An 18,235-nucleotide genomic window follows, 5' to 3' on the forward strand; every position below is an offset into this window, starting at 1 on the left:
CTATATAGTACTTTATAAATATGCCATATTTCCTCCATTGTTTAACATTTGGGGCATTTTCATCTTTTCACTTACTCTGTGAAGATATATATTGTTGATAAATCAACATTTTTCTGTATTCTGAGATATTCACTCAAGAGGTTTCCAGAAGGAGAGGACAGGGAACACAAACACTACCAGGGCTCTTGACTCACAATGGCAAACTGCTCTTAGAAAGTGTGTCCGGGCGTTCGTTTCATTGTGTCCTCATCGGTACTGGGTGTTCTTTCTTGTTAAAAAAAAAAAAAAAAAAAAAGAACAAAACCTTCAGTGTAAGAATATTTCAGTGGCGGGAAGATGGAGACAACTGTTTTTGAACACTAAAATAATACATTAAATAAAGAAATGAAATGTTCCCTTCATGTTTACTTGAAGGAGATGTTGAGCTGCTGCCTCTGCAATTGTTGAGTGGTTTCATAAAGTGGAAGATGAAAGTGTGTCTGCTCCCGAGACAGAAGATCATCCCAGGACCTGGATACACTCAGACCTTAATGGACACAGGAATAGTTTTCCCGCAAGGTCTAGGGCCTCGGCTGGAACATAACTAGCCTATTGCCCTTTCCACCGATGTTTGCTTTCTGTATTCTCTCATATTCCTTTTGCCCACTGTTGTTCTTCAGCTTTAGCATCGATAACATTATCAAAAGTCACTATTTAAAAAAAAAAGAATTTCTACGACAGTAACATACATAGAAAATGATACAAACGATGTATAGGCTGATGAACTTTCACGAAGTGAGCACGCCTGTGGAACCAGGCCCGCCTTGCCCGCCGGGACGATCTCGGCGCCCCGGGAGCCCCAGCACGCCCTCCGATGACCCGCTGTTTCCACTCCCTCCCCAGGGAAACCGCCATCCCAGTGTCCAACACCAGAGGGGAAAGAGCCTTGTTGGTTTAAGGCATTAAAACGTACATTATGGGCATGTGAACTAAGTTGCCAGAAAATTCCCAACCCTTTTAGCTATTTGTGCTTGTTTTGGAAATCCAGGTCCCCTGTTGGGTGGGAAAAGAGGGAGCCCATGTGATTTCTAAGTTCTGGGATCTCGGGTTTGACCCAGGCCTGCGTGCACGCCTGTGCTCAGCGTCCCCCTGGGGGGACCCCTTTCTTACCACCTTGCTTAGGTAGCACTGGGCTTTCTCTGCCCCTCATCAGTGGTCACACCAAACTCCAGTGGGTGTGACTCAAGGATTCTAAGAACTTGCACAATAACTGAACCATTTTACCCCAGGCAAAACCACTGCTAAATTCAGGGCTCTACTCCTTTCCATTTTCCTATAGCTGGTAAGCTCCTGCTCTAGAACCGAATAGAGTAAGTACCTGAGGGGGCCATTGCTCTCTCCTCTCAGGGAGGGACAGAAGCCTGGAACGGGGGACTCACGTTCTCCCAGGCCTGGGAACACTGACTCCTTTTCTCAGAAGAGCAGACCGGGCCCCTTGTTCCGGCCCGCCTGGCCAGCCTGCACGCGAGCTTCCCTCCTTCCACTGGAACCCGAGAACTTACACATAGGAAGTGAGGTCCCTATAAATGGAGGTGACTGGAGCATTTTGGGGAGCACCCAGTCCTCGGCTGCTGCTGGGTGCAGAGAAGGAATACGGAGCAGGGTTTCCTGGGAGTCTTGGAAGACACCAGCGGCGCTGCCGTCCTCGGCACTACCCCAGCCCCGCCCGGGCCCACACATTGTCTCCTTGTCCTTTCCGACCATCCCAAGACAGGGCAGGGCAACCTTGGTGCCCTTCCCCCGGGAATCGGGGGGTTGGGGGGTCGGGGGACTGACTGGCTTTGGTGTTAGAACCAGGATTGGACCTCGGGGTCCCCAGGCCCCCGTCTGTCGTGCTGTTGCTCTGCTGTGGAGAGGAGGCCTCCGACGGGCAGCCGAGTGTGAACATGGTGGGCTTTGGAGGAGAGGCCCAGGACGAACGCTGCGCTCTCGCACTGAGTCGCGGGGACTGCGGCAGGTCTCTTCCCACACCTGACCCTGCTGGTCACGTACCTGAGGGCAACACCTTCTCTACACTGTTGGGATTGAGCAAAAACACTGCAAAATACCTAACAGAATATCTGGGCCTGGAGTCTGGCTTTGTCTCTTTCTTACTGATTATATGGAAAATTGTCATCTCCTGGCCCCCGTGTTTATGTTTGTGGTAATATAATGCCTTTTATTTTAAAGTGAGAAAAAAACTCCTTATGTCCCTGATGAGGGACTGAGTCACAGCTGTGGGGAAACCCAATGCCCTGCCTCGCGGACTGAGCCACATAACCTCGTATCCCCCTCTACAAACAATCTGAGCAGGGGCCGCCCCTATAGTGCCACGCGGTGAGAGAAATCAAAAGTATTAATAAACGGAAACCAGAGGGGGAAAAAAACAAAAGGAAATCAGTTTATAATACATGATCTCAAAACAAGGCGGAAATATTAAGGCTCCATGTTCCTTAGAAGACTCTGTGATCTCAAGATACCGTAAGTGTTCAGGAGAAGCTACGTTTTAATGTGTCTCTTGTGGCTAGTGAGATGCTTCCCATGTTGCTAATGTGAGCCCTGAAGCGAGGTATTGAGTCATTTGACCAAGGTCACGTGGAGAGCATGTGATGGACCCGACTCTGACTCACCGCTTGTTCTTAAAGACAACCTCTCTGCTTCCCTTCTTTTTCTTCTCTTTTTCTTTTTTTTCTTTTTTCTGTTTTCTTTTTCTTTCCCTCCCTCCGTCCTGACCAGGCCCTTAAGTCTTATTAGAGCCACGAGACCTGTGGCCATGAAGGTGGGTCATACAATCTCTCAGCGCAATGGCAAACCTAGGGCTACAGGAGTCTATTCTTAGACAAAACTGTCTGGGGGCAGAGGGCTCAGGACTGGCATCTTCTTCAGGAGAGCAGGAGGACACAGCTCGCCCGGGTGACCCCCTACTGCCTTCTCTCTCACCCACCACCACTGCTTCCGGCCCGTCAGCAGAGCGGCCCCAACCGGCGACCCCAGGCCGGTCCGACAGCCGCTGGGGCATGAGCCCCTCCGCCCACCAGGAGCGGCACACCTGTCAGCCGCATAAGATGAGGGCCGAGGAGCGGGGTCCGAGGACAGGAGTGGTGGCGACCAGGGACCCCTCGCAGCCTTCAGGCAATGCAGGGTCCGTGGCCCCTGAGGGGCCCAGGAAGGCACAGGCAGGGGCCAGCTGCAGGAAGCCTTCGCTCCCACAGGCTGGAGTCTCGTCTCGGAGGCTCGGCCCTGCTCCTTCCAAGAGAGGGCGCCCCGCCCCCAAGGAGAGGCTCTGGGAAGGGGGAAGGCCGCCTGGGCCCCACTCCCAGGTCGCAGCTGAGCAAGCCCAAGAGGGGGGCCTTCGGGCCCAAGCCGGCCACCGCGGCGCCTGGCCCGCTCAATCGCTGCTGTGAGGGAGCTGCCGTCTGAGACCTGAAAGTGCTTCCAAACTCAGCGCCCCCCAAAAACGAGGGACAGGGCTTGGATCTCCACCGCCCCAGGTTTATTGAGTTATAACTGACACATAACACTGTATAAGTTTAAGGAAGGCAACGTAATGATTTGATATATGTATATATTACTAAGACAAAATGATTGTCACAATGAGATTAGGGGACATTTGTCACCTCACAGTTAAAATTTTTTTCTTGTGATGAGAACTTTTAATATCTACTCTTAGCAACTTTCAAATATACGCCACAGTATTGTTGACTCTAGTCACCGTGTTTACATTGCATGCCTAGGACTCAATTATCTTACAAGTGGAAGTTCGTGCCTTTGGACACCCCTTCCCCGGTTCTCGCCCCCCGCCCTGCCTCCGGTGGCCGCCCATCTGACCTCTGTCCTGTGAGTTCAGTGTTTCTGAGTCCACTTCTAAGTCAGATCTCACGGCATTTGTCTTTTCTCTGTGTAACCGATTTCATGCACGCCCTCCAGGACCACCCCACACTGTTGGAGAGAGGGCCTGGGTCTTAAGGCCCAGCAGGTGGCCGACAACAACCCCCGCCCCGCCCCGGGGACTCCAGCTGTTCCCTCTTCCCCTCATGCCCCCTTCTCCTGCTGTCACGAACTCACCCCCTCAGCTGGCTGCCGTCTCCCTGGGCACGCAGGTTCCCCCGGGGCTTCTGGTACTGGCTGCAGGGTGCGGGTGGGGAGGTGGGGAGGGCTGCGTGGGGCTGGGAAAGGCGGCTCTTCGGAGGCGGCTCTGGGGTCAGTCCGACCCCAGTAAGGAGGAGAGGCGCCCCAGCGGCAGAACCACCACACGCCATGGTCTGAGCCCCCCATCAGTTGGGGATCCTTGTTTGTCATTCAGCGACCAGCCATGTGCTCTTAGCGGGGCGCCTGTGTGTCTGTCTGCAGGTGGAAGCGCTTTTAATCTCGTTACAGAAATAAACGCAAAGGTAAAGCCCTGGAGACTCTCGCTGCGTTTCCACTGTTCCCCACCAGGTGGCAGTGGGCTGCAAAGGAAAGGAGGGCGCTCCGAGGAGCCGGGTGGCACCTCCGTCCCTGCCTGCCGGCCAGGGGCCCCGCGTGGAAGTCGTCCGCGGGCCTCCTTTCCCCTGCGGGTCCTCCGGCCACCTCTGGTTTCTCACCGTAGGCCCCCGCGTGTCAGAGGCCAGAAAGTATGCATGCACTGCGTGCCAGGCTGAGACCGGATCACAGAAGCACTTAATTTAATTACTGAAACAACACTACGGGGCCGCACGACTGGTTACCTGCGAGACCGAGGAGGAAGTGAGGAATGCAGGTGACCAGCAACCTGGATCAGAAGCCCCGGCCGGGCCTTTACCTGGGCGGTGTCCCCAGGGCCAGAGCCCGGCCACGTGGGGAGCCACTTCTCTCTCCCTGTCCCCTTAAATCACTCACAGACAAGCTCTCAGAAGGTCCCAGACGAGCCGGGCCATGCCCGTCTCGCCAGGTGGCAGAAAGACAGGTGTGCCACAGGACACCAGTGCCTGAGACAGCAGCCTCCTCCCCACCGCCAGGTCCTGGGCTGGGCACACTGGTTTCTTTGCATTTTCCTAAATATGTGACACCATTTTGTATGTGTGTGTGTGTGTTGGGGGCACGGGGTGTGCTCCTTTTCTGCTTCAAAATCTTAATCTACCCTCAATCCTGTTATGGGACGAATGGTATACCCCCAAATTCCTATACTGAAGTCTGAGCCGCCAGTACCTCAGAACGGGACCTTATTTGGAAATAGGGTTGTTACAGATAGAATTAGTTAAATGAAGATGAGGTCACGCTGGAGTAGGGCCCTAGCTCAGTATGACTGGTGTCCCTGGAAAAAGACAGCCGTGTGGAGGCAGCGGTGCCGGAAGCGTGACGTGAAGGCCAAGTGGCACAGCTGCCGGCCAGGGAGGACCAGAGGGGACCGGCAGAGCACCGGGTGCGAGGAGAGAGGCAGGGACAGAGTCTCCCCAACTCCCCTCAGAAGGAACCAGCCCTGCCTGCTCCTGGATTGGGGACATGACTTTGACCTCTGTTTTTGGACCTCCAGGTCGTAAGGCAACACATTCCTGTTGTGTAAGACGCAGTCAGTGGTACATTGTTACGGCAGCCACAGAGCACCCGCACGGACCCAACCCCAGCACCTTCGCTTCTGAGTCCCCTGTGGGTCGGGAAGGACTCAGGTCGCTGAGGGGCCCCCCCGCAGGCTACGTAGTCTCGATGGCACAGCCCTGTCCCCTCCAAGAGAGGGCGCCCTGCCCCAAGGAAAGGCTCTGGGAAGGGGGCAGGCCTTCTAGGCCTCACTCCCAGGCCGCAGCTGAGCAAGCCCAAGAGGGGGGCCTTTGGGCCCAAGCCGGCCACCCCACCACTGCGCCTGGCCCGCTCGCTTCCGATCCTAGTGAGGGTGGTCTGCCCGCAGGCTGGGCGCTGTTGGAAGGCCAGGGCCTGTTAGCCTCAGCCCAGACGGATCCCAAACGGGGCCCCGAAGCGAGCAAGTGACCCTGCAAGATGGTCAAGTGACCGGGGCGAGAAGGAGCAGAGGCCTGGGGCAGAGGGAGGACAAGGGACCCCCGTTTCTTGAGTACAGTCTCAGGTCCGCCCCCAGGGTCACCGGAGAGTCATGGGGCCTGGGTTTTCCTCGCCTCAGGCAGCCACCTGGGTGGGGGGGCTGGTGTGGGGAGTTAAGCTGCTGGTGTCACTGACAGGCGCTTTGCCTTCCCTTTCTTACGCTGAGCGGGCATTGTGGTCCTCATTTCCCAGGAAGGAAACGGAGGCTCCCGATAGCAAACCTGACCGGAGCCCCACAGAGGCTGAGGCCCAGCAGCAGCCCCCACGTCGCTCTGTCTGATTCGCCAGCTCAGTGGCTTTCGGAGCAGAACGCCCCTTGTCTGGGTGCTGGCTTTGGCCCTGGGTTTGAGGTGAAGTCACACAGTGTCATTGGAGCGGCCAGCTGGGACCCCTTCTACCACAGAGGACCTCTGTCCCTCCTCATCCCCAAGTTCACTCAGTGATTCTTATCACAGCCACGTGTAAGAATCTCATCATAGCCCCTCTTGTGGCCAAGCCCCGAGGCCCCCTGGGGCTGCCTGTTAAACAAAGGGCCCCTGTGCCCTGCCCCTCCCCCATCCTCACGACACAGCCTGGAGGGGACAGCAGGTATCCCCGCAAATGGGGAGGCACATGGGGAGGCAGGCCGCAGCTGCCGCCAGCACACTGAACACTCAGTCCCCTTAATCCCCCTCCGCTAAGTGGCGATTTCGGGCCGCCTGGGGCCTGGTCCCCCAGCCACCTGACTGCAGCCGGTGGCCCGGAGAGCGGGAGCAGCTGGCGGGCGCACTTCCGGGTGGCGGCGCAGATGTCCGCCGGCTCCTTCGGGGAGGGCCTCCGAGGGGCCTGCATTTGCACTTCAAAGGGGGCGGCCCCAGTGCCCCACTCTAGGGACCTGGGTCTATTCTGAGGAAATTCAAGTTGCCTTGAGTGCTTACCCACCAGGGCCCACCCTCTTCTTAACATGAGGGCGGCTTTAAACAAGCCCAGGAGGGAGAGCCGGCCCGCCCTGCCCTGTCTGGCAGCCCTTCCCCCTACGGGCCGCTTCGGTCAGCGCTGGGCAGCGGAGCTCTCCACTGTGCCTCTGTCTGAGGCCTCCCGGCGCCCTTGTGACGGGTTGAATCGAGTCCCTCCCTGAGCTCGGTTGGCATCCAAACCCCCCCGGACCTCAGAATGGACCCTTATTTGGATATGCGATCCTTGCAGATGTAATTAGTTAAAATAAGTCAGTCTCTAATCCAGTACGAATGGGGAATGGCGTCCTTACAAGGAGAGGCGAGAGATGCGGAGGCACGCAGCAGCAGCAGCAGCAGCAGCCGGGAGAGGCTGAGGCCGAGGTCGGAAGGATGCCGCTGTGATTAGGCCTGGACTTGCCTGAGACCACCAGGGGCTGGAGACACAGAAGGACCCTCCCTCCCCAGGTGCCGGCAGAGAGAGCACAGCCTGGTCCACACCTTGATTTCTGGCCTCCAGAATGTGAGACAATACATTTCTGTTGTTAGGTGACCCGGGGACACTGTTACCCCAGTTTGACTAGAGAGGAGACAGCCTGCGAGCCCCCTGACCTCTCGGGGGCGGGGAGCTAATGTAGCGGAGCCTCTGCGGTTAGGCTGCTGCACTGCCAGGCCATCCTCAGGGACCCGGCTCCCACCCCAGGAGGTGCTGTGGCCGGGGGAGGGGCCAGCCCCCGTAGTCAGGGTGCCCAGGGCCTCAACCCCCCTAATGAAGTGGCGAGGAGCCTGGACTAGAAGCCAGAGCTCCCTCGTCAGCCCGCGCCTGCTGTTTGCACAGGCCGCCTTGTCATCGCTCCTGCGAGTGTCTCCGCGGCCAGCAGGCCCGTCCTGAGCGCTGCTGGGGCTCAGCCCTCCCCTGGCCTCTCCCGCTCCGTTCACTACAAGCTGACTGAGTTTGGGTGCTTCCTGTGCTGGGTGCTGGGAGGGGATGTGAGAGGAATGTGCACCCCGAAGTAGGAAGCCGTGAAGGAAGGGGCGTCTCAGCCTCTTCCCGGCCTGTGCTGTTGGGTCTCAGCCCTCCTGGGAAGTTGTGGCGCCGAGGCCCGGCCTGGCCCGGAGCACAGACCCTGCGCCTGTTCTGTCCCCGCTGCTGCTGGCCTTGTTGGCGAGGCTCTTGGCTGCACTGCTGTGCTCTGTACACGCCCACCCACCCTGGAGGTGAGCCACCTTCATGGGCCTGAAGGTGCTGGGATCCGAGGGTGGGCTTATGGCCCCTATGAGCCAGGCACCAAGTCCTGGGGGATCAGCCCTGTCCTTCTCCTCCATCCTTCCCTGCCAGAGATGCTGGCCCGCTGGCCGGTGGCACCCCAGGGGCCAGAAGCCAGTGTGTGGGTGGTCCAGCAGCGGCCCCTCCCTCCTTCTCCCCCCCCCCCCAGGCTCCTGGGTGCTGCTGGCACTGGGTGGGGCAGGGGTCCTCGCCTTGAATGTCACCCCCTCTCCTTGCCTGTCCTGGTGCCTCAGGGATGGAGCTTGGGGAGGGGGAAAGACCACCACAGAATCTTGAGAAGATGCCGTCCCTGCGCCGGCCGCCATGGGGTGGCCCTTGGCCGTGTCTTGGCCTTTTGGGAGCCTGTGAAGTGGGGATGGCCAGGTGTCACACAGCACAGGAGTGCCACGACTGCTGCAGGACAGAGACCACGAGCCACGTAACCTGTGGGCTTTCCCTGAGGACAGAGCCTCCGAGAGGAAGGAGGGCCAGCTACAGAGCCGGTCCTTTCCAGGACAAGAAGCAGGGGACCCCCTCCCCACGCTCGTCCCGCTCCAGCCTCCTGCCCGGGAGGCTGAAGCAGCTTGATGGTCTCCTGCCTCTTTGCATGTCCAAAGGCGGGCCCCCTCCGGCCTCCCCAGGCCGGCCGCCTCCCCCTCCTGCAGGCCCTGGTCGACAGCCTGGTGGGTGAGGAGCACGGGAGCATGGGAATGTCCTCTGTCACTTACTGCCCAAGATGGTCTCCCCAGCTGCCGAGGGGAAGGGCCAAGGCCGGAGCACCCACTGTGGCCAAGGGCGTGCTGGGCTGGCTCCTGGGATCACTGCTCAGAGGTGACCGATGGCAGAACCGGTGGGCTGGCTCTTGGGCGACTCACAGGAGAACACAGCGCGGCAGCCTGCGCCCCGTTTCCTCGCCAGCCCCAACGCTGGTGGCACCAGCTGTCTTGCACGTGCCCAAAGTCTCACCATGGGGATACTTTGGATACTCAACAAATGCCCTTCTCTTCTCTGTAACTGGCCCAAGTTCATAATAAGTTTGGAACTTGGCAGTGAGCATTGCTGTGTGTCTGCACGGCTGTCTTGGGGGACAGGGAGAGGGGCGGGGTGCCTGTCAGTCATGCCTCAGCTTTGCTCTGCAGTCTTGGTTTGATCTTGATGCCATCCGTGAGGACTTGGACGTGGGGTGGCGAGAGATAGGATGGAGGCCCCCCTACCCATACAGCTTTGGTGTGTGGTGCAGGGTTCAGAGGTGGGGGGGCATCACCGAGGGTGCAGAGAGGAGCGGGGACGAGAGAGAGGCTGTCGTGGGGGCGGAACCCCCCTCCCAGGAGGAGACCCATTCCCTGTAGTGGCTGCAGTTCCCGGCCGAGCCACCCTGAGACTTGCCCTCAGCTCCAAGGGCCTCGAGCCCACAGCCACGCCTCCTCCCAGGGGTCCGCAGGCAGCGGCTGGTGTGGGGACAGGGTGGGGCGGGTGAAGGCCCAGCCCCCCGGCCCACTGTGTGAGGATCGGCGGGGACCCTGTGGTCAGGTCTTCCCGCTCTGCTCTGAGGTTCCGCTGCTTCCTGTCCCTGAGCTGATGCCAGGACAGCCCCCCTTCCCCCTGAGGAGGCTGCCTGTGCCTGCCCCTGTCCAGCCTCCTGGGGACATCCCCAACATCAGAGGCACTTTCTGAGGCTGACCTGACCTGAGGCGTGCAGGAGGGCGGGGAATGGACAAGATGTAGGGCCCTTTCCCAGATAGAAGCACCTCCAGCCCCTTCCCATGTAGACACACACTTACACACACTCACCCCCAGTGCGCGCTCACTCCCAGCGCGCACTCTTACCCAGCGCACACTCACACCAGCGCATGCTCACCCATCACACGCTCACACCTACTTCACATTCACACCCACCACACACTCACACCTACATGCACACCTTGCAAGCCCCAATTTTCAACATCAATTCAAAGATGTCTGGAAACTCGAGAAAAGAAGCCTTGTCTTTTCCATTGGTGTACCCCGCGTGCACACCTGCTCATGTGTGTGTGTATGTAAGAAAAGAAAAGTAGTTCGATAGGAACTTGTCTTATCTACATAGTTGTGCCCTTTGGGAATCGTAAGCAGGAAAATACTCTGCTACACTGAGGTATTTCAAGGTGGCAGCATGAACTTGACCGAGAAGACAGGGCCCTGGGCTGGGGGTCCTTTGGCCGCCCCGTGGCTGTGCCTTTCTGTGATGCCAGCTCTGGGTTGGGGCTGCCGTGGGCACCGCCGCGGCCCCTCCTGCTTTCCAAGTATAGCCTCTGAGGCCCAGCCGGAGGGGAGCCCGTGCCAGAATTTCCCTGGAAAGCGTTTGCTTGCACGGGGCCAGCCCAGGAAGCTGGGCAGGAGGCTGGCGGGGCCGGAGGGCACGCAGAGGGGCTTTGCTGGCGGGCCTGGTCCACTGGGCTTCCTGCCTACACGGGACGGGCTTGCTGATGGTCCCGAGTCCTGAGTGGGTGGCCCTCTGCCTATGGTCGGACAGTGCGGCCAAGGCTGGGACAGCACAGACCAAGCTCTGAGCCGCTCAGACTGGCGTCTTCAGGGGCTGGACACTGGGCGGCCTGGGAGAGCTTGGGCCCCTCTGAGGGGCAGTGGAGGGAAAAACAAGGTGACCTTGGACCAGCTGTCATTCCGTCTACTCTCTTCTTCTCCCTTGCTGTGCCCACACCCAGGTCCCTGCCTGGAACCCAGCCAACTCACAGGGTCCCGTTTTTCTCTACTTTGGGAAATGCTTCTGAATCCCATTCACTTACTCTCCTCTCTCGTGGGATGTGCATACTATCGAAAGCTCAGCCCAACGGCACATCTTTCCACTGGTGGCAGCGCAGGACCCTGCAGTGGGAAGGGCCTGCGCTGGGCGGGTGGGGGGCCTCTCTGGTGCGAGCCGGCAGGGAGGGGGCGCTCAGACACAGCCTTCTGTGGCTCATCAGGGACTGTGGATCCGGGTGAAGGAAGAGGCAGCTTGGTGTCAGTCTGTGGCCACAACCAGGCCTTACGCCCTGGGGGCCCCGGGCTCCCGGAGCCACAGCTTCTTCATGGGCAACGAACGCAGGGTCCTGTAAGGGGCAGATGCAAATGCTGTTTGGGTGTAATCCGGCCCCAGCCCAGGGACGGTAAATTCACTCTCTGGGAGTGGGCAGCGCCCCGCCCCCTTCCCCTGCCCCCGCTCCCCCACCGCCTGCTGCCCGCTCTGCTGTGTCCTTGTCTTCTTGCCTGTAAAAACCACTTGAGCAAAGGGAACCTTGGCTTTGAACTCCTGGGCCACACGCACGGGGCCTTGCCGGGCCTGGCAGCCCAAGAAAGTGTCACTGGTGATGGATCACAGCCGGCAAATCACCCTGTTACTTTTGGGGGTAGGGATTGCATTTGTCTCACCTGTCACCAATGATAAACGCTGTCTTGAGCTTACTACTCAATTAGCCCTGATTGAGGCAGTGGGGGCAGGGGAGCAGGAGGGAGGACGGAGGGGGAGTCTGTGCGTGTGTGCCTGCGTGTGCACGCTCAGGCTGGCGCAGAGAGGCGGGCTGAGTTGGGGCGCAGGCGTGGGAGGGGAGAGCCTGCCCTGGGGTGGTGAGCAGGATGCTAACTGCTGCTCCTGGGGCTTTTGGTCAGTGTCGCAGGCTGGCTCAGGCCCAGGCCTGTTCCACCACACCCCCTGGCAAATTCCTCTTTGTTCCTTTCTTCCCCCAGCTGCGCCCTCTCCCCGAGGGGCTGTCCCCACAAGCCAGCCTTCTGGAGTTAAGAGTGGGGAGAAGCAGGGTGCGGGAGACAGACAACCAGAGTAAAGTCAGCTGTTCCCCAAGGGCTGGGGGTTTGCTGAGGCTGCCAGAGCCTGGGTACCCCTGCCGTTCCTCCCAGACTGAAGCAGGGACATTATATGAACAAACGCTAATAATCCTGGTTAATGAATTAGGATAGTAGTAATAACAATAGCAATGCTAGCTTGTTTTTGTTGGGTGTTATCTCTTTTAATTGTCAAAACAACCCTCTGAAGCACAGGGGTAGGGATTTACCCCAGGTCACAAAGCAGCAGCAGTGGTGGGGGGAGGGGCCAGTGCAGCAGCTCTGATTCCACCCGGCATCGCTGGACCCCTGGCCCTGCTGCGTACCCCCCAGGCACCTGCCCGTCTCAGGGCAGAACACAGGACTGGGCCTATCTCACCAAGACTATGCCTGGCAATGTCTCAGTGTTAATTGAGCTTATGTTGATGGCAGATGTGATATTTCAGGGATTCTACTTTGATCAGGGGTTAGATTCAGGTTCGCAAAGGTAGGTGTTGGCACCATAGAGTGGAGAGGCTTGAAGCCAGCAGAGGGCATTGGACTTTATTCTGGGGTCAGCGGGGAGCCCCAAAAGGGTCTGAGCAGAGGAGGGCATTGTGGGAGCAACGCGGGGGATAAAACTGACCCTTGGGTGTCCGTGGGAAAGGCAGGGGCCGAGAGTTGCTCCTACCACAAGACGAGCTGGGTGGAATAAAGCGATCCCGGGGAACGACTTGGATTATATAGTAAGCCGAATACGTGTCTGCGGAGGCCCCAGCCAAGCAGACCCCTCCTGCGCAGACAGACAGTAAAAAAAATATGTATACGTGGAAAAGTCAATGGAACATTTCTCAGTCAAGTGCCATGGAAAGATGCTATTTTCCAAAAAGATTTTATTTATTTTATTTTTACAGAGGGGCAGGGAGGGAGAAAGAGAGGGAGAGAGACATCAGTGTGTGGCTGCTTTTCATGAGTCCCCTACCTGGGACCTGGCCCCTGACCCAGGCATGTGCCCTGACTGGGAGTCAAACCAGCGACCCTTTGGTTTGCAGGCCGGTGCTCGATCCACTGAGCCACACCAGCCAGGGCCAAAGATGTTCTCTTAAATTTAGCAAATCCTGTACAAGGATTACGCCATTTCACAAAATTTTGTTTGAAATTCTCACGTGTGGAAGAGCGAAGTTTAATGCTTCCGGTTTGTCAGTGGTCTCCACTGGAAGTGATGGGTGGGACTGGCTTTGGGGGAGGGGACAGCAGGTGTGGCAATGAGAGCTGCTGAGGTCAAGGGTCAGCTGCGAGTCCCGTCAGAGATGGTCTGCAGGGCCCCGGGAAGGTAAGATCTCCAGGGCAGAGAACTTGGGGGTGGGTGGGGGATGGTCCAAGTTAGGAAAGGACAGTGACTAGCACAATCTCCCAAAATGTTGATATAAGGGGACATTTTGTTTGCCCGCCTTCCCTTCCCTGTGCCAGCCTCCCCTGCCTGCCCCGGCAGACCCAGCGTCACCTGTGCGCAGGCTGACAGAGCACCGCCAGGTACAGGCCCACCTGCCTCACTGGTTGCCCCCGCAGTGCAAGGTCTGCGGGGGAAAGGACTAGGCTGGTTTTGTTTGCCTCTGGGCCTCCGGTAAGCAGAGCAGAGCCTGGCATCCGGTCGGAGCTCAGTACATGGGTGTTCAATGAGCATCTGTGTGCACACAGGGGGGAGCGAAATGGGGATATTGGATGCTTCACCTGTGACGCACAGGTCAGGGGGACACTGCGGGGCAGTGACTTTCCTCACGTAACTCGGAGAGCTCCTGCTGTGGTGGCTGCTTGGGGACCTCGCACGGCCCTCGGCCGCCCCCACCCCCTGCCCGCACAGCCGCACAGCCGCCTGCAGCCCGACGGGGACGCCCCGGGCCTGCGCCCGTGCGGCCACCCCGAGGCTGCAACTGCCTGTTTGCTCTCTCTCCAGGGGCCCTGCTCCCCTATTGTTCCTCACCCTTTGGATGCAGGACTGGCACGCAAGGGGGTTGCCAGAGGGCGTTGTGTTATTTACTGCAAAGCCTCATAATAAATCATCACCCTGAATTGAGGGCTTAAAGACACGGCCCCTTCGTATGTTCTGGGCTCAGGATCCTGGAAGGGCAGAACGCGGGGAGCAGACCTCCGTCCCCAGGGGTGGACTGGATCCTGGTCACTTGCTCACCTGCACTCAGCTGGAACCCAGCTGGGACAACCGGACCTTCTGCCCCACGGGGCCTCCCCAGCAGACTTGGGGGGCTTCTTACAAGGCTGCTCAGGGCCCTGGAGGGTGCCACGGTGGAAGGTCAGAGTGAGCCCGGGGGCCTGCCCGGGGGCAAACAGATGGAGGCATATTCAGGGATGTCCCCCAGGCAGCAGCCTACAGCCGGGGAGGAAGGGTCGGTGGGGTTACCCCAGGCCTGGCATGACCCCGCCCGCTGGGGCCCTGGCATCTGACCCATGTGGGTCTCTAGTCCCAGCCTGGTCGCCTCTCAGCTGCCTGAGCTTCCTTGGGCCTGAGCGCCTAGTAGCCTCTCCAATGCGCTTCTGCACCGTGCGGGCAGGTGGGCGGGGCCTTGCGGCTGCAAGATCTGCCCTGGGCCCTCCCTCCCCACCCGCTAGAGCCTCACCCTTGTTCCCCAGGTCCCTCCTGCCCGCCACCCTCCCTGGACATTCGGATCAGCTCTACCACAGGGGCACTGCCATCTACCCTCACTTGTTCCCAAGGCTACCTCGTGCTCCTACCCTGCTTTCCATGTCCCTTCTGTCACCTGCCACCGGGGTAGCAGGCTTTGAGCCCAGGCCAGTAGGAAACCGTTGTTGAGGTAAATGAGGCAGGCTGGCTCGGGATGGCTGGCCAGATGGCCAGTGTGGCGACTGCACCTTTCCAGCCGGGAGGCCCTGGGTAGTGGCAGCCATGGGCACTCTGGACTCCTGCCAAAGAGGCCACGTGCGAGAGACCAAGGGGCTGGCTGGTGAGCTGAGCACCCGGAGTGTGAGCGGCGGAGGCCTGACAATGGGGCTGGGAGGGGCTCTCTTTAGGAGAGGACCCTGTGCCTTTGCAGGGGGCTGTGCCCTCGGTCTCCTTTCCCCCTCCTCAGCGTCAGTCCCACGGTCGTTTGCAGATAAGGGCCCAGGGCTGGTGAGCGGCAGGGTCCAGCAGGAAGTTTAGCTGCTGCTGCCGCCAAGGCCTGTGCTTCCCTACCAGCCAGTACTGGCCTCATCAAGGCGGTCCCACCTCCTTCCCCGGTGGGAGGGGCGGCGCCCTTCCAGTTCCCTGAGGAGAGGCCCCCAGAAGCTGTGGAAGCACAGCCGGGGAAGGAGGGCAGCTTGGGCAGACAGAAGCAGCTATGGAGGGCATGAGAAACGGCATTCTTTATTCATAAATAAAAACGTAAAATCACCAGAAATAGTTCACATGGCCAAAAAGGGGCATTAAAAGTAAAACAAAATGAAGCTGTCAAAAGCAAAGCAGATCCAACAACGAGAAATGACCAAGAGGAAAATAACTGTGTACATATTCTTCCAAAGGCTAGTCCGTCTGAGGGCAGCCTGGGCGGGGGCCGGCTGTGCCTGCAGATGCAGCAGAACCCAGCACGCCGCAGGGGCAGGGAGCGCCCGCCTGCGCAGGGCCAACGCTCCGGCTCCGAGAGCACTCGGGACCCGCAGGGAGCACCCCCCCCCCCCAAAGCTGCTGCTCCATCCGCCTGGCCTGGCAGACCCCAGGGCAGCCCTGTCTGGGCCGGGACAAGACCAGGCAGAGGCAGGGGCTCAGCAGCTGCTCCTCAGGGAGAAACGGCCCCCGGGCCCCATAGAGCTCCGTGCCCACAGCAGGCGGAGTGCACCCAACAGGAGTCACCTGAACGACACCGGTGGCCAGAGGAGAACCTTCAGTGGGTGCCTGTGGGAGTCTGGGGGCCAGGCCCAGAAGCAGAGTCTCCTCCTTGGTGACGTGGTGCCGGATGCTGCTCTCTCCTGGCAGGCGGCCGGTGCAGCTCCAGGCCAGGCCTTCTCTGCGGAGCGTGGCGGCCGGCCTGCCTGAGCGAGCACGGAGGCCAGTGGGTGTGCGCGCAGGCCCGGGCCACCGACCGCACCAGTCCCTGCTCAGCCTCTGCTGTTCACAGCCTCCTTCTGGGGAGGCTGCGTCTGGCATGGTCTGGGAGGATAAGGGTGTCTCTCCACAGGGAAGGGAAGAAAAACCGCCTGGTGGTGAGGTCACGGCCACAGGACATTGATGCACTCGGCTGCCACTGTGGGCTGTCCTGGGGCCTTGGGCTGGCGGCAGCCCAGGGAGGGCATCCGTGGGTTGGCTGAGGGCAGGGATGTGGGGTGCAGGGCGTGGTCACGCCATGGTCAGTGCCCGCCTCTTCTCAGGTGAGGGGCTGCTCTTCGGGGGTGGGGGGTGGGAGCGGGTGTCAGGAGTCTCCAGCCCGGCGCCGTGTCACTGGGAGGAAGGACTCGAACAAGGCACGCGCGGGCCGGTGGACACGGAAGGACGGGGGGCCGTGGCGTGGGAACGGGACATCTGTAAACCTGGGGGTCTGTGCTGCGCCCAGTGGCGGGCAGTGGCCTCCGGGCAGGTGGGGGACTCTTGGCCTGTGGATTCCAGGTTTAAACCTAGCTTATGACTAAGCCATGGCTTCAGATTCCAGGACTGCTCCTCTGCCGCGGGAAGGCAGCAGGACAGCCGCAGCTTAGCCCTGGGGGCCGAAGGCAGAGCCAGCCACAGAGGAGGTGGCCCAGCCCCACCCCAGGCTCGGGGAAGGAACCTGGCGGGTCCTGGAGGGTCAGCAGCAGGAAGAGGGGCAGCTCCATGCACTCCCAGGGCGCCTGTAGCCAGAGGTCAGAGGTCAGGGATGCAGCCGGGACCGGCGGGGACCGGTTCGGACTGGCTGCTTGTCTGGGCATTTTCATCCCCCTGGCCTCGGTGGGCCCTCCCAGCAGGCAGGCAGGAGGCGCAGGAGCCAGCAAGGGCTGGCTGTCCCGAGAACAGCAGCTGTGGCGGCAGTCAAAAATAGAACAGGGAACAGCCCGGCTGCCTGCTGGGTCTGGCTTGCTTCTGAAAAGTCAAGGAAAAAAGAAGAAGAAAAAAATTTTCCTGAAACAAGCAGCTGAGAAACTCTACCTTTTCTGTCCTCCCCAGCTCTGCACATCTTCAGGAAGGAGACCCCAGCCTCCCCAGACTGGCCCAGCTCCCAGCAGCTGCGGCCTCAGGCTTCTTCGGCTGGGGCTCTTGTGGGGCTCAGGGTGGAGGGAGGCCAGTCCGGGGGACGTTCATAAGGCTGCGTCTGCACCTCTCCCTTTCCCGGCCCCTGGGGCTCTGGGGACCCCTCCCGACCGGGAAGGACTCTTGTCTGAACCTGTGAAGGGGAAAAGGGGGGCCGCTGCCCAGATCACCCTGAACCATCTCAGTGGATACGGGTTATTCGGATCCAGCAAAGGCTCGATTCCTGGGAAGAAAATAAGTTCAAAGCAGCTGCCGGCCAATTTCAACCCGGTGGGGAAGCCCTGCCTCCAGGCCCCACAGGGACTCTCTGGAGGCTCCCGGGAGAGTGGAAGGCCACGCCCACCCTGTGTCCCGGTGCCTCCAAGCCTCCCTTCCCCGCACCTACCCAGGCGCTTGGTGTCTATGGCTTTAAGAGAAGTGGTCACTGAGGTCAAAGGCCACCAGCTGCCCAGAGGCTGCCCCCGACGCCGCCCCCCTGTTAGCAGGCCCAGCAGGGTCTGGCCACTACCACTGAGCTTCTCCCGCTGTCTCTGTGGTCCTTGCTGCGTGGATTCTCCGGGGCTACCCCAGCTCTTCCCTCCCTTCCCTGGCTGCAGGCTCAGGACAGCGCTGAAGGTGCCAAGCCCAGTGAGCCACACCCCACTCGGCCCTGCACCTCCTTGGCCAGCGGGAGAGCTCAGGTGATGACCCGCTCAGGATACAAGGATTCTGGTCACCAATGGCTTCTTTATGTCCCCAGCGCATCCCAGGACACCCAGGGGAGAAGGACTGTGAGTGGAGAGGTGGTCACTGGCCTTCGCGGCTGCCGCTGCTGCTATCCCCAGGGGAGGGTGTCTCAAGTATTGGAATACAGGCCAAGGTGTAGGGAGGCCTTCCCCAAATGCCGGAGACCACGGGGCCCACCTCTTGGGAAAGCTAGAGGTCTGGTGGGCTGCAGAGTGGTGGGCCCTGGACCATGGGAAATGGGGGGAGAGGTCCTGAGGCAGTCCT

Source organism: Pteronotus mesoamericanus, unplaced genomic scaffold, assembly GCF_021234165.1.
Source record: "Pteronotus mesoamericanus isolate MK-2021 breed Mesoamerican mustached bat unplaced genomic scaffold, CSHL_Meso_final contig_502, whole genome shotgun sequence".
NCBI classification, from domain to species: Eukaryota; Metazoa; Chordata; class Mammalia; order Chiroptera; family Mormoopidae; genus Pteronotus; species Pteronotus mesoamericanus.